Genomic DNA, 15,058 nt, shown 5'->3' on the forward strand with positions numbered 1-15,058 from the left:
GAAATATACAAGTAGATATTTTCAAAAGACACTTAAAAATATAACTAAAGAATTGATATTTCCAAGTGAAGCATGGAAATCTTAGAATCTGTGCAGATGTATACTTCTACATGAGTATATGGGATGGAGAATGAATTAGAAAGAATATGGAAACTGGACCTCAAAATGTATAGTTATGAATGTACTCTCAAAGTTAGTCCCACAGACCTGATGGGAGGGAATGGCAATTATGTTCCATAAGTCTTTTTTGAGGAGAAATGAACATTTCAGGTTTATAGATAGTGCCCGTTTACTTCTGGGGCACTGAATATGCATGCTCATCTTTTTTATTCCCATACTTAAATTGTTTTCTTAATTCTTTTTAAAATTTACACAGAGCAAAATCATTGATTCATTTATTCATTCATTTATTTATTTAATAGTTGTCTTAGGCTGATGTTTTGTCATACCCTAAATCACAATGAATAGATTTGATCAGAAAGATTTTAGATGGGATCAGTATGAAAAATAAACCTAAACAGCACATATATGTATACCCGTATTTGAAAATGTCCTAAAAACATACCAACATCAAATGATTATCTCTGCTATTTTTAACTTGAAATTTCTTGTGTACTCCATTAATAATTAAGAACTCTTTAAGATGATTTAAGAAAGTTTAGATGGTAGGCGGTAAAATATATTCATCTTAGAATTGCACAATATAAAATACTCCTTTTGGTAACCACAGACTATAATTTACCTTATTTTTATACATTTCTTCTGGTTAAGATCCTTATGATACTCTCTATATTTTAATGTTAGAACGATTATGAGCCATTTTTCCTTCAAATGTCATTTAAATTCATGGTGTCTAAATTCTTCAAAGTCCAAGATGAATAATTTGATGCTGAGGGTATTCTCAGTTTCTCTAGTAGTGCTTAAGTTTGTTCACAACAGCTGCAAAATTTTGTAAAAAAATAACCAAGTAAAGGAGCAATTTATGAAAAGTAAAGGGGCTAGTTTTACTATTGTAGTTTTTAAAGTATGAAATCTGAGTTCTGTCAATTATGATATATACATACATGGGTCAGTTTCTTACATCAAGGTTGTAGTGACTTCACTTAGCTGCAGGATTTCAATTTGACGAGGCTTTGCTTTTTACAGTGTGGTTCTTTGTACCTTTAACAACCACCTTTGTTCTAGTTTGCTGGCTGCTGGAATGCAATATACCAGAAACAGAATGGCTTTTAAAAAGGGGAATTTAATAAGTTGCTAGTCTACAGTTCTAAGGCTGAGAAAATGTCCCAGTTAAAATAAGTCTATAGAAATGTCCAATCAAAGGCATCCAGAAAGATACCTTGGTTCAACAAGGCCAGTGAAGTTCAGGGTTTCTCTCTCTCAAGTGAGAAGGCACATGGCAAACACAGTCACAGTTTCTCTCATCCGGAAAGGCACATGGTGAACATGGTCAGGGTTCCTCTCTCATCTGGAAGGACACATGGCAAACACGGTGTCATCTGCTAGCTTCTTCTCTCCTGACTTCTGATTTCATGAAGCTCTCCAGGAGGTGTTTTCCTTCTTCATCTCCAAAGGTTGCTAGCTCATGGACTCTCTGCTTCGTGGTGCTGCAGCATTCTCTGCTCTCTCTGAATCTCTTTCATTCTGCAAAATGTTTCCTCTTTTATAGGACTCCAGAAACTTATCAAGACCCACCCAAATGAGTGGAGACATGTCATCACCTAATCCAGTTTAACAACCATTCTTGATTAAATCACATCTCCAGGGAGATGATCTGATTACAGTTTCAAACATACAGTATTGAATAGGGATTATTCTGCATTTATGAAATGGGATTTAGATTAAAACATGGCTTTTCTAGAGAACATACATCCTTTCAAACCAGCAAATCAGCACATTCCACCCTCTGGACCCTAAAAAAGACATGTTTTCCCCATATACAAAATACATTCATTTCATAACAATGTCACAAATCCTTAAACCATTTCAGTAGAAATATACATGAAATACAAAGTTAGAAATGTACAAACTCCTATCAAAGTTCATTACATGCTTCATCTGTTCTAACGCAAAATTATTTTCTGGCTTTGGACCTTTGAAAACTCGTAACAACTTATTTGCTGCTAACATACAAAGGAGGAACAGTCATAGGATACATATACACATTTCCATAGGGAGGAAGGAACACAGGGGTCACTGGATCCATACAGTTTCGAAAACCAACAGGGCAAAGTCCATTAGATTTCAAAGTCTGAGAGTCATTTATCTTCGGAGCTTTTGAAAGCATCAGTCCCACCCTTTCCAAGGGCCTAAGCAAAGGCCTGCCTCTCTCTGAATGCAACATTGGGGGCACATTGGGAAGACCACCTTTTTCTCAGTGCCACCCTCTCCAGGCATTGGGGCTCCACCTGGGCTCTCTGCCACTCTAGGACACACGGTCAACCCCTCCATTTGGTGGCAGCCAGGCTCTCCCCAAACCTCAAGGAATGTGCTTCACCTTCTCCAAGGCCTGAGGTGGCATGACTCTTCCACTGCAATAAGGTGGAAGGCCCATCCTCTGCCTTTGGGGCAAACTCACCCTCTCCACGGGCTTGGGTGGGTCCACTCTCCAGGCCCAAGGCTTCTTGACTTCAGACCTCAGCCTCCATGGTTTTGCTTCTGAAGTTATTTTTCTTCCAGTGTGTCCCTTTGCTGAACACCCCAGTCCAGACTGGCAGCAACTCTGTTTATACAGGTCATGTAGCGCTCTCATTGGCTTTCTATGCAGTAGCCTTGGATCATGCCCATCAAACATAAGGAGTTTCCACAAATCCTTCCTGGATAACTCCATGTCCAAGCCTGGCTTTCTCTGAAGTGGCTGGCTGGTTCCAAATTTGGTTAAATCCTTACTTGGGGCACTTTTCTCTGGGGTCTCCCTTCCTGGAAGACCAGAATTTTCCAGAATATCAATTTCTGGTTTCTTTGTACCCAAGAGTTCAGTTCTCAGCTTATCTCTTTCCTGTCACATTTCACTATAAGCTGTGAGGAGAAACCAGGCTGCAATTTCCACATTTAATTTGGAGATCTCTTCTGCTAAATATCCAAGTTCGTGGTTTTTAAAATCTGCCCTCCAGCCAAAGCCACTAGTCAATTTTGCCAGATTATCTGCCATTTTAAAACAAAGATCGCCTTCCTTCCAGTTTGCAATAATACGTGCCTCATTTCTGTCTAAGACAAGGTATCTTTAGAGTCCACATTTCTACCAACAGTCTCTTTAAAGCATTCTAGGCCTTCTCTATCAAGGTTCTCACAATTCTTCCAGATTCTTCCCCTTATCCATTTAAAAAGCCGTTCCAACATGTTTGGTATTTGCCAACTGCAGCAGCAGCACCCCACTTCTGGTACCAAGATGTATTAGTTAGGGTTCTCTGGAGAAACATAATCAACAGGGAACACTCACAAATATAAAATTTATAAAAGTGTCTCACGTGACTGTGGGAATGCAGAGTCCAAAATCTGCAGGGCAGGCTGTGAAGCCGATGATTCTGATGGAGGGTCTGGATGAACTCCACAGGAGAGGCTTACCAGCTGAAACAGGAAGACCCTGTCTCTTCTGAATCCTCTTTAAAAGGCTTCCAATGATCAGGTTAAGCATTACTCATTGCAGAAGGCACTCCCCTTTGGCTGATTACAAATGGAATCAGCTGTGGATGTAGCTGACATGATCATGATTTAATTCTATGAAATGTCCTCATGGCAACAGACAGGCCAGCACTTGCCCAACCAGCAGACAGGTACCACCACTTGGCTAAGTTGACACATGAACCTGACCATGACACACCTCTTCTCCCAATGAGGTAAGAGTGCCTACTATGTAACAGTTTGTGCTAATTCCATTGTAACATCACTGTATTTTAATTACCTATTTATCAGCCTCCCATTAGACTGGGAGCTCCTTGAGTGGTGGGACTGTCAAGTTCACCTTGTCTTGAGAAATGCTAGGAATACATAGGTACCAAGTTATTAGCTAAAGAGTAATGACTGTTTCTAATCAAATGGTATAAGTACATTTATCCATAATTAGTAATTAATCTCCAAATATCCTGAAATAGTCTGTAATCTGATTTTAAATTCTCAAATTTAATATTATAGGAAGGCTTTGTGTGAATCCATTTCTCAAAATTACAGTTTTGAGGCATTTTATTATAAAAAGTTGGTAATCATATACATAAACTAACATGAACTTAAAATTTTCATCATACAGTTACTTCATTTTTTAGCTTGACCTCCTAGTATATCTTTAGCTTCTTTAATTTTGATTACTAAATAAGGAGCTCCTCCCTTGTCTCAGTGATTTAAGAGCATAATTTTTCAATGAGCATCTCTTATTTTTCCTTTATTGGCAGTTGGGCTTACACCCAAGCAGTATTAATGCTGCTTCCCATTTTGTAATTTTGGGCTCAAACCTCTGTTATAGCCACTACTGAAGTCAGATTTTGGAAGACTTTGAAAAACTTGTTTTACTTGAGGCACCATATGGTTTATGGCTTGCAAAACATAATGGCCTGCAAATAATGCAGCTCCAACGGTCAGTCCAACTGCAGTGGTCAAGGCTTCGGCTCGGCTCTCTTGCCTTCAGTGGGAGCACAGTTCACCTCAGCCTAGAGGCTGCAGCCACCAACCCATGCCTCTACCAGATAACTACGTGCACACCTCCAGCAGCTACAAACCTCCCAGTCCCATTTATTTTTAGATAGTTAATTATTTATTGAGCACTTTCCATGTGTCAGTTAATATGCAGGGTGCTGGAAATAAAATGATGAGGAAGACAGATATGTTCCTGTGTTGCCTAAATGTGGGAGTCAGACATTGACTGAATATCAGCCAAAGAAATGTGACCCTCTACATTTGTGAGGTATGTGTCATTAGGAGAGTTGTGCCAGGGATATATGGCCCAGCCAGAACAGTTGGGAAAGTCTTCACACCTGAAAGCAAGCACACATTAACTAAAGTCTGACAGATGAAGAGAAATAGGAAAGAGGGGGTGTCAATTCCTGCAGAGAAAGCAGGGAGTGATGGTTGGGGAGGGCGTAGAGCTTGATGAGAGCTGAGGCTGGGGAGGTGGGTCTGGGACAGATCATCCAAGGCTGAGCCTTTGCATTGGAAGCCTTTGCAGTGTGTTGATGATCAGATTCATGCCTTGGAACCCTCTGGCTGCAGCCTAGAACACAGACTGGAAAGCTAGACATGTCAGTGTGGATGACCCAGACCAGTTGTGAGGCTGCAGCAGAAATCCAGGTGAGGGGTGGGATTGCTTGGCCTACGTTGGAGAATTTAGTGTAGACCTCATTTGACATCTGTAACTTTTACCCATTGGGAAGCATTCGTAGTGGCCACTGGCTTCTCTTGTGAAATTTTCTTACAACTTTTTAATACTTAAAAATTTACTATTCTTTGTATTGCCTACCATAACTGTGAGACCTGACTCAGCTATCATGTGGTAACCACTGTTTTTTTAGCAGCCAAGGACCAAAGAAGTGTTTTTTTTCCCCCTGATAATTGACTTTGTAATTCTGTTCTGAGAGGGTGCAGAAGTAGAAGTGGGAGAGTGAGGCAAACAGGACTCTTCTTTCTTATTCAGTGGTCTTCTATAATTCTGCGCTATTTAGGCTAAGTTTATATTCTTATTACCACTAAAAATTGTGATGGTTTAGTCAGACCTATTGGATTGAATTCACTGCCCCTACCCCCCAGTGTCAGATAGCACATCCAATAGATGTTGTTGAGAGTCTTTGTTGGTGAAGTTTAGTAGGGTGGTTTGATTTAGGTTTTATTCTGTTTGGAAGTGAAGTGCTATTATTTGTCGCAGGTGGCCCATGTGAGAAAATTACCTGACTAGGAACAAAATAAAGCTTTCCTTATTTACCAAATCCCAGCCAATATCTCCTGACTTTCTTCTGATGACCTGTCTCTCACTTTCTCCCCGCCCTTCTTCCCCGCTCCCCTCCCTCCCCCCACTGCCCTTACCAAGTTTTTGCTAATTTTTTTGTCGACTATTTGGGATAACCAATCGAAACAAGTATGTTTTCTAGTTCATTCTAGGTAGGGAAAATATTCCATTCTTTCAGAATATTTACTTTTTGAGTAGAGGAAAAGATGCTGCTTGGTACGTTTTCTTTTCTTCTTTGGTTGGGCCACTTGTTGGAGCATTGGTGTATGCTGTGGGCATGGTTGGATCCTGGTGTGTGTGACAGTGAGAGATCCGTGGCTCCATGACCCAGGTGCCCTTCCTCATCAGGTGCTGAAAGTATTGGGGCCTCAAATTGTCTGCTATAGCCGGAGCCTGGCTGCTGGTTGAGTTAGCAGGGCAATGTTGACGTATGTGGGTAGCATTTGCATGTCATTCCTGCAAATAGGTAAAAACTGAACAAAACATAAGGAAACTCCCTCTCATTCACATTCTCCTCTGGTCACAGCCCTGTCTCTTCCCTTGCTTCATAGCAGGACTTTTGTTAGGTGTTGTCTACACAGACTTGTTCTACCAGTATCTCTTTATCCCATATGCTTTTTATTTAAATTTAACCCCAGCCAAACATTTTAAAACATATTTTTATCAGGTGCTGCTTGATACTTCCAGAAAATTACGTATAGCGTGTGTGTACTGTCGAGCTTAATGATGGTGTGAATGCCTGTGAACACCCCCCTTAACCTGAGAACCATGCAGTATCAGATCTGTTGCCTCTCCTGGGGGCTCTTCCCCCATCCATATCCCCCTATTTTTCCTTCCAGAGAAACCATTCTCTTGCTTTGCTTCTTAAAAGTAGTTTTATAACATGTATAAGTATACCTACATGATAGGTTGTTGGTTTTGCTTCTGTTTGGAACATATAAAAAGGGTATCATAATTATATTATCTTGTGCTACTTGCTTTTTTTTTTTACTCAATGTTATGCTTTTAAGACTTATCCATGTCATAGCATGTGGCGTTACTTCATTTTGACTGCCGATGAGTATGCCCCTATTTATTTATGTCTTTTCCCGTTGATGAATCTTTGGATTGGTTCCCATCGTTTGGAACTACACACTTTTGTGTACATATCTCTTGGCACACATGTATAAGACAACCCCAAAAGACTAGATACCCATGAGTAGAAATGCTGGGTTGTAGAGTATGTCAAGTCCCATGTAACAAGATAGTGCCAAATTGTTTCCAATTTACACTCCCACCATAAATTAGAGGTTGTTGTTGATCCACTTCATTGTTCACTTGCTCACTTTTGATATTATCAAATTTCTTAATTCTAATCAATCTAGTAGGAAAAATACATCTCATTGTTAGTCCTAACTTGCATTTTTTTGATGCTTAATATGTTTGGGCATTATATATATATATATATATTTTTTTTTTTTTCCCATTCATGTTTATTTTTTTGTAGAATATTCTCCCCAATTCCCACCAGGTTTGTTGTTGTTGGTACTGAATTATAGGTGTTCTTAATATATTTTTGGATAATAATTCTTTCTCAGTCATATATGCTGTAAAAACCTCCCCTTATTTTATGGCTTGTCTTTTCATTCTTTTATGGTATCTTTTAAGGTTCATAAATTTAATGTAGTCATATTATTTTTTCTTTTATCTTTTCATGTTTTGTGTCATGTTTGGGAAATCCTCCCTATCCCAATGTCATAAATATACTCTCTTATATTTTTCTTCTAAAAAGATTTTTATAGTTTTTGCCCTTCACAGTTAAGTTTTCAATACACTTATGATAGATTTTGATATAGAGGAAAAAAGGGTCCCATTTCACGTTTCTATAAATGCCTAGAGACCTATTAGACCTTGCACCATTTATTGAAAAGCCCATCCTGTCCCAGTCATCTGCAGTGCATTTCTGTAGTACTTTAAGTTTCCATATTTGTAAGAGTCTCTTATTCTGGGTCCTTTATTTTAATCTGTTGGTTAATATGTCTACCCTTGCCCCAGTACCACGTTATAAGTTTTATAATACCTTTTTATATACAGCAAATAAAGTTCTTTCTCCTCTCTTCTCTTTTTACATATGTGTACATTTTAATTTTGCCTCTCTCTGGGTCTGTGCCCTTCCATAGGAATTTTTTTTTCTTTTCATGGGCAGGTATCGGGAATCGAACCCGGGTCTCTGGCATGGCAGGTGAGAACTCTGCCTGCTGAGACACCGTGACCTGCCCCATAGGAATTTTTTTTATGCTCTCTGGCAGGAGTCACATTTCATTCTGTTTCTGTGTAAGTATCCCCTTATTGCAGCACCTTTTGCTGAATTATTTTTTCTTTTGTTTGTTTGCTAATTTGTTTGTTTGGGAAGTACATGGACAGGGAATCGAACCCGGGTCTCCCGCATGGCAGATGAGAACTCTACCACTGAACTACCCTCGCACCCCTCCCTAGGAATTTTAAAATAGCTTGGTAAGGTCTCTGATAAATCTTTTAGGGCTTTTATTAAAATTGAAAGGAAATTAGTGATTGATTTGGAGAGCATTAGTGCCTTTTAAAATAAAGATTATTTCTCTACATATAATTCCATTTCTTTAGTTTTTAAATATATCAAAATAAAATTTTATAATTTTCTCCATGAAGTTTTGCATATTTAGTTACTATTTTTTTAATTATTTCTAATTGTATTTTCTTTTAAATTACATGTTAAAATTGTTTGTTCCTGATATATAGAAATGCAATTGATTTTTATATTCAATCATGTTACTAAACTCTCATAGTAAATCTAAAAAAAATCTGTGTTTTCTTTCGATTTTTGCTTTAGATAGTCGTATTATCTGTGAATAATGACAATTCAGTTTTCCTTTCAAACATCTTTTGCTGTGTTTTTTTTATTCTTGTCTTACTGTGCTGTCAAGGACTTCAAGTACACTATTGAATAGAAATTGCAATACTGGGCATGTTTGTCTTATTCCTGTTTTTTTACCATTAATAGTGCATTTGATAGATATTTAGTTAAGGAGATTTCCTTCTATACATATTCTGTCAAGAGTTTTTGATTGAATAGAAATTGCAATACTGGGCATGTTTGTCTTATTCCTGTTTTTTTACCATTAATAGTGCATTTGATAGATATTTAGTTAAGGAGATTTCCTTCTATACATATTCTGTCAAGAGTTTTTGTCATGGGTAGGTCTGGAATTTTATCAAAAACTTTTTCTATGTATACTTACATGATTATTTCTTTATCTCCTTTAATTTCTTAATGTTGTGTAGATGTAGGTAACATTTTTTCCCCCAGTCTTAAATTTTAGGGAGAAAAAAATTAATGTATACATGCTGTATTTTGATTACTCTTTTAAAAATAATATGCTAGATTCACTTTGCTAATATTGTTTGTATCATTTTTGCATCAATGTTTATGACTAAGATTGGCATATAATACTTATCTTACTGTCTTTGCCTGGTTTTAGCTACAAGATTATATTAACCCTAGAACAAATAGGGGAGTATTCTTTCTCTTTATTCTCTGAAAGAGTCTGTATAAGATTGAAGTATTACGTATTTTGAAATTAGATAAAACTTGTCTATCTAACTGGGCTTGGTGTTTTCTTTATGAGAAGATTTTGAAACATTGATTAGAATTTTAAATATTATGGTTTTGAAATTCAGGGTTTTACCTTTCCTTCAGATAGTCTTTAAAGGATATATATACACATATTTACTTACAAGTGCATTTATATATATGAAGTATCCTATATATAAATCACATATATATATAAAATATATATACATGAAGTATATCTATATGTATGTAAATATGATCTTTTCCTATTTATCTAGACTTTCAAATTGATTGCCATAAATTTATTCATGGTATTCTTTTATTAGCTTTTTAATCTCTGATAATTCAGTAATTAAGTTTAATTTTTTATTCCGGATTTTAGCTGTATTTTTCTTCCTTTTCCTTGACCAAGTTCACTAGAAGTTTTTCTCATTTCATTAGGCTTTTCAATGAACCGATTTCTGGTTTTGTGGATTATTTCTATTGTGTTTCTACTTCATTAATTTCTTATCTTGATTATTGCCTATTTTCTTCTTTGAGTTAATTCTGTTGTTTTTTTTTTCCCCTCACTTCTTAAGTTCATCACTTAGCTCATTGAGTTATCATCATAACATTAATTTAAGAACTTCATTGTATTAGAATTTAAGGCCATAAAATACCCTCTGAGTACTGTTATCAGTGTATTCCGTAAGTTATAATATATAACATTTTCACCATGATTTATATATATGTCTGTATATATATAAATATAACATTTCCAATATGATTTCTTTCTTGACCCTTGTACAATGTATTAGTGCCTTTGAAATTTAAAAAATGAAAGTGTTAGTAATCTTTTTATTCTTGATTATCTAATTTAATTTAAACATTGTCAGAGAACTCTTCTGTTTGATAATAGTTCTTTGATAACTTCTTGGGAATTGTTTATGGTTAATTTTAATTAATCTGCTTTTATAAATTTGCATTGTGGCTTGAGATAAATGTATGTTCTCTTATTATTAGGTTGAGGTATCTATATATGTCCAAAATTCCCTGCTAGTTAACTGGCCTTAAAATCATCTGTACCTTTACTGTTTATTTTTTTGAGGGGGGTTGTTGTTTTCTGCTTGACATTGCTGTCATTGAGAGAACTGGGTTGAAATAATTCCACAATGTTGATAAATTTTTCAGTTTCTTCCTTTGTTTCTGTTAACTTTTTGCTTTATATATATTGAAAATATTATATGCATTCATGTTAAAATTTTTAGATCATATCTTCCCGGTAAATTAAACTCATCATTATATGATTACCCTTTTTCAGTTTTTTTTTTTGTTTGAAAGTCCGTTTTGACTGATAATAATCTAATTATACCACTTTGTTTTTGGTTAATAGTTTTCAAGTGTATTTTTTTAAATCCTTTTATTTTAAACCATTTCATATTAAGTTTCAGTATGTCAGTTACAGCTAGATTTAAATTTTTAATCTAATAAGACAATACCAAATTATTTAAGTCCATTTACATATTTTGTACTTCTGTTTGGGCCACTTACATCAATGTGAATGATGTACCTTGGAACTGTGCAGCATGCTGGCCCTGTGATTGCTGTCACATTGCTCATCTTCCTGCATTCCATTTGCTTCTTCTGTGCTGCTTTTTTCTCCTTCCCTTCCTTTAAAAATTGAATGCTGGTATCAGTTTTTCTGCTGTTTGGAATTTATTTCTGTTCCTTTAACTGGCTGTCCAGATTTTACTATGCATAGATATCTTACAAAGTCTAAAATTTTCCTAAAAATCTTAATTTTTCTTTCAAACAGTTTAGGACCATAAGATACTATTCTTCCTATCACTCTTCTTCCTACTTAGCAGTATTTTAGGTTTGACCTTTAAAATAGTTCCTAAAAATTAGGTATTTTTATTTTATAGACATTATTTGCTTATATTTATCTGTTTATTGCCTTCTTTGCTCAACTCTTTTTCTTGAATCTCACACCTTTTTATGGGGTCATTTTCGTATTTCATCCTTTAGAAGACTTTTTTGTACAACTATGTTGGAGGTCAGCTGTTGTAGTTTTTGTTTATCCAAAATGTCCTTATTTTTGTTTTTCAAAGATAGTTTTGCTAACAAGTTGACAGTTATTTTCTGTCATTACTCTGATGATTTCATTTTTCTGGATTTGAGATTCTTTTTTTTTTTTTTTTAACATGGGCAGGCACTGGGAATTGAACCCGGGCCTCCAGCATGGCAGGCAAGAATTCTGCCAGTGAGCCACCATGGCCTGCCCGAGATTCTATTTTGACTCATCAGAAATCAGCTGTCCATCCAATTGCCATTCCTGATTTCTTCTCTTTCTCTTTTTGGTGTTCCATCATCTTGACACTATAGTGTATCTTGGTGTGATTTTCTTAATTTTACTTCATTACATAAAGCATCCACAGCTTTATGTTTTTCTCCAATTCAGAAAAACTCTGAACTCTTATCTCTTCAAATATTCTGCCTTCTCCATTTTCTCTATTCTATTCTTCAGGGACTTTGTTTAAATGAGTGATAGACCTTTTTATTTTACCTTCAATTTCTCTTTACTTCTCTTTCATATTTTCTATCCCCTTGTATCTCTTTGCTACATTCTGGGTAATTTTTTTTTTTTTTTTATCCATCTTTCAGTTCACTAATTTTCTCTTTAGCTTTCTCTAATGTGTTGTTTAATGAATTGATTAATCTTTTTTAAAAATGTCAGTGGTAATTTTTCATTTCTAAATGTTCTATTTGGTTCTTTTATAATCATGCCTGCTCATTTCTGTAGTTTTTAATTTGTTTATTTTTATGATATCTTTAGTTTTAACATAAGATAATTTTATAGATGCTGTCTAATAATTCTAATAATTCTTATCTCCTTTTTGTGGGAGCCTTCTTATCACATTTATCACATTGCTAAATTGGCCTTTACCCTCAGGGCATACTTGCCTCTTGTGCCTACCTCTCACTACTGGAAGCTCAAGTTTTATTTTGTTTTATTTTCATAACTTGAACGTTGCCTCATTTTTTGCAATTATATTCTAGCAAAAGGAGCCATTTTTTTTTAAATTCAGAATCTTGGTTGTTACGTAGGGTGAGAATCCTTCATTGTATGTAGTTTGCCATACTTTTGAAATCAGAGTTCCAATTTGCTCTTTAATCATTTTTAGTCTGTCTTCCATCCCTACTTATTTCACTACACTTGCAAATATTCCTAATGGATTCCATCTTGTCAGACAGTTTTCAATATTGATTTATTAAACCTTTTGGTAATTCTTAAAAAAATGTTCAATTTTTGTGGAAACTCTTTGTACCTGGCTTTTTATTTCTTAACTTCGGTGTTTTTTTCATGGCACTTTGAATAACATGTATATTCTTTAACATATCCTACAGGTACCTCCATGATCTTATTTGGTTCCCTTCTCCCATTGTTGTCTACAATCTAGCGATATTGGACTTCTTTTAGGTCTTGGACTTGCCAAGCTTTTTTTTTTTTTTCAGGGCCTCTGTACATGCTGTGCAGCACGCCTCCTCTTTTGTTTTGCCTGGTTGACTCCGTTCAGGTCTCATTTGAAATGCTATTTTCTCAGAGAAGCTTTCTTTGATCTTCAAGTCTAAGTTAAAACATCTTTTGAGTCAATAAATACTGAATTTGCTTAATAAATGGTTCAGTAAACAACTAAATACATATTTTTAAGTGAATCTGCTGGTTAATAGTTCTGTGGCATCATGCTCATTTTAAGTTTAGAGCCTAATGTTGTCATTGTAAACTGCTAAATTTCTTTCCCTTTGTGTTCATTTATTGGATTTTCAAGGTCATAAAACTTTCTGATGGTCGTATTAGCATTTTTGCATTTGCACATTCATTTTGCATTTGGCATATATTATCCGATAAAATACTGATCGACCTAAATCAGGTGTTGGAGAAGTTGAAACTCACTGAATATCTACCGTATTGCAGGCACCCTTATATGGTTATCTTATGTTAAACCTGGTGAAAACTGGTTATCTCCAAGTCCCTGGTGAGGGAACCAAGTTTCAGAAAATCTCTTGACTTGTTCAGTGTCAGACAGCTAACGGGACCAAAGCCTAAGTTAATCTCAGTCATTTGGATTCCAAGGGGAGTGCTCTTTCCGTGTCTTCTGCCTTATTATTTCTCTGGAAAAACTCCCTATATAGTCCTATAGGTAGTATAGTACACAAAGTCCTTTTACAGATTCTGGAGGGGTCATGGCACTATTGGTATTTTATCATGGGTCAGACTTTTCATTCACTAACTCTTTTTTTGTTTCTCAGAATATCCCTCTGAGGTCCATGGGTTTACACATGAGAAAAATTAAACAAAGTGTGATTAAGTGGGCTCAGTGAGAAATGGCACAATGGAATATTGAGTTGTTGATGAGTATTTTTTTATCAGTTGGGGAGGGAGAAAATAAGAAACAGTTTTTATTTCAATGATTGTATCTATCTGTCTTCATATTTATGTATAACTGAATGTGCTTTATAAGAAATATAACTAACACAACTAGGCCTGGATTTTAAGATATTATTCTTAGGAGAAGGCTTAGTTTTTGTTTGTTTGTTTTTAAGTTTATTCTTTATAAATAAAATTAACTAAATAAAAGTCTAGGTAGTACTCAGTTATGGCAAAAATCATGGGAATGGAACTGAAATTTGGGAAATGTGATTTGGTAGGTGTCTTCGTACACATACCAGAGAAGGCAGGAGGACTCTGGTCTAGGAAAAAGGCTGGCTAGGTGCCGGGGAATTGATGTCTCTGTTCAGAGTTTCCTGAGTGCCATCCATGGCTCCTGCTTTCTTTACTAAATATGATTATTGATAAGACACCCTGGTTTAAGCATATAGTTCCATGTTTTGATTTTACAGAATTAAAAAAAAATCTTATGCTAATATTCAGTCTCTTATGGATTTTACTTCTCACCTCTTCCATGCTTAGGCATCTAAAAGGGAAATTTTAAGGAACTCATTATTGTCTACTAAAGACCTACCACATGTCTCTGAGAGTAGAATGATATAGACTAGAGCAGGGGTTAGCAAACTCTTTCTGAAAAGGACCAGATAAATATTTTGAAACTTGCAGGCCATACAGTCTCTGTAGTAACTCTGCCCTCGGTTTATTACTGCAGCATAGACAAGACCTGATGGAATGGTTATGGCTCTGTTTGAATAAAGTTTATTCACCAAGTTCCTAAAGGAAAAGAGGTGGCATCCGAATTTGGCCAGAGGATGTGTAGTTTGCTGACCCAGAGTAAAGGGGTATATCTTAGGTTTTCTCCTCCCATCCTTCCCATTGTTAGTTGTGTGATATTGTGATATTCAGATCACTTTGAATCTTAGTGAACTTATTTATTTAAAAAGTGGAAAGTGACAAATGTCTTTAATATATTATTATTTCTGTTTTCTTTATGTTTTTATTTATTTGCCATTACTACTGTGAGCATGTGTTACATTTGTGGACAGGAAAAATTACTTAAAAACTAAAACAGCTAAAAAAAATTAGAAGAAGATTGTTGTGGGAAAATATTCTG

The 15,058-nt window shown here is 35.7% G+C and overlaps 1 protein-coding gene and 1 pseudogene across 13 annotated transcripts in view; one reads left to right on the plus strand and one right to left on the minus strand.

The window, feature by feature from the left end:
* Nucleotides 1–15,058, plus strand: part of TCF4 (transcription factor 4) — a 463,737-nt gene that overhangs the window by 114,611 nt on the left and 334,068 nt on the right. The gene's annotated exons all lie outside the window — the stretch shown is intronic.
* Nucleotides 4,249–6,208, minus strand: LOC143662737 (mitochondrial import inner membrane translocase subunit TIM14 pseudogene; annotated as a pseudogene).

Source organism: Tamandua tetradactyla, chromosome 18, assembly GCF_023851605.1.
Source record: "Tamandua tetradactyla isolate mTamTet1 chromosome 18, mTamTet1.pri, whole genome shotgun sequence".
NCBI classification, from domain to species: Eukaryota; Metazoa; Chordata; class Mammalia; order Pilosa; family Myrmecophagidae; genus Tamandua; species Tamandua tetradactyla.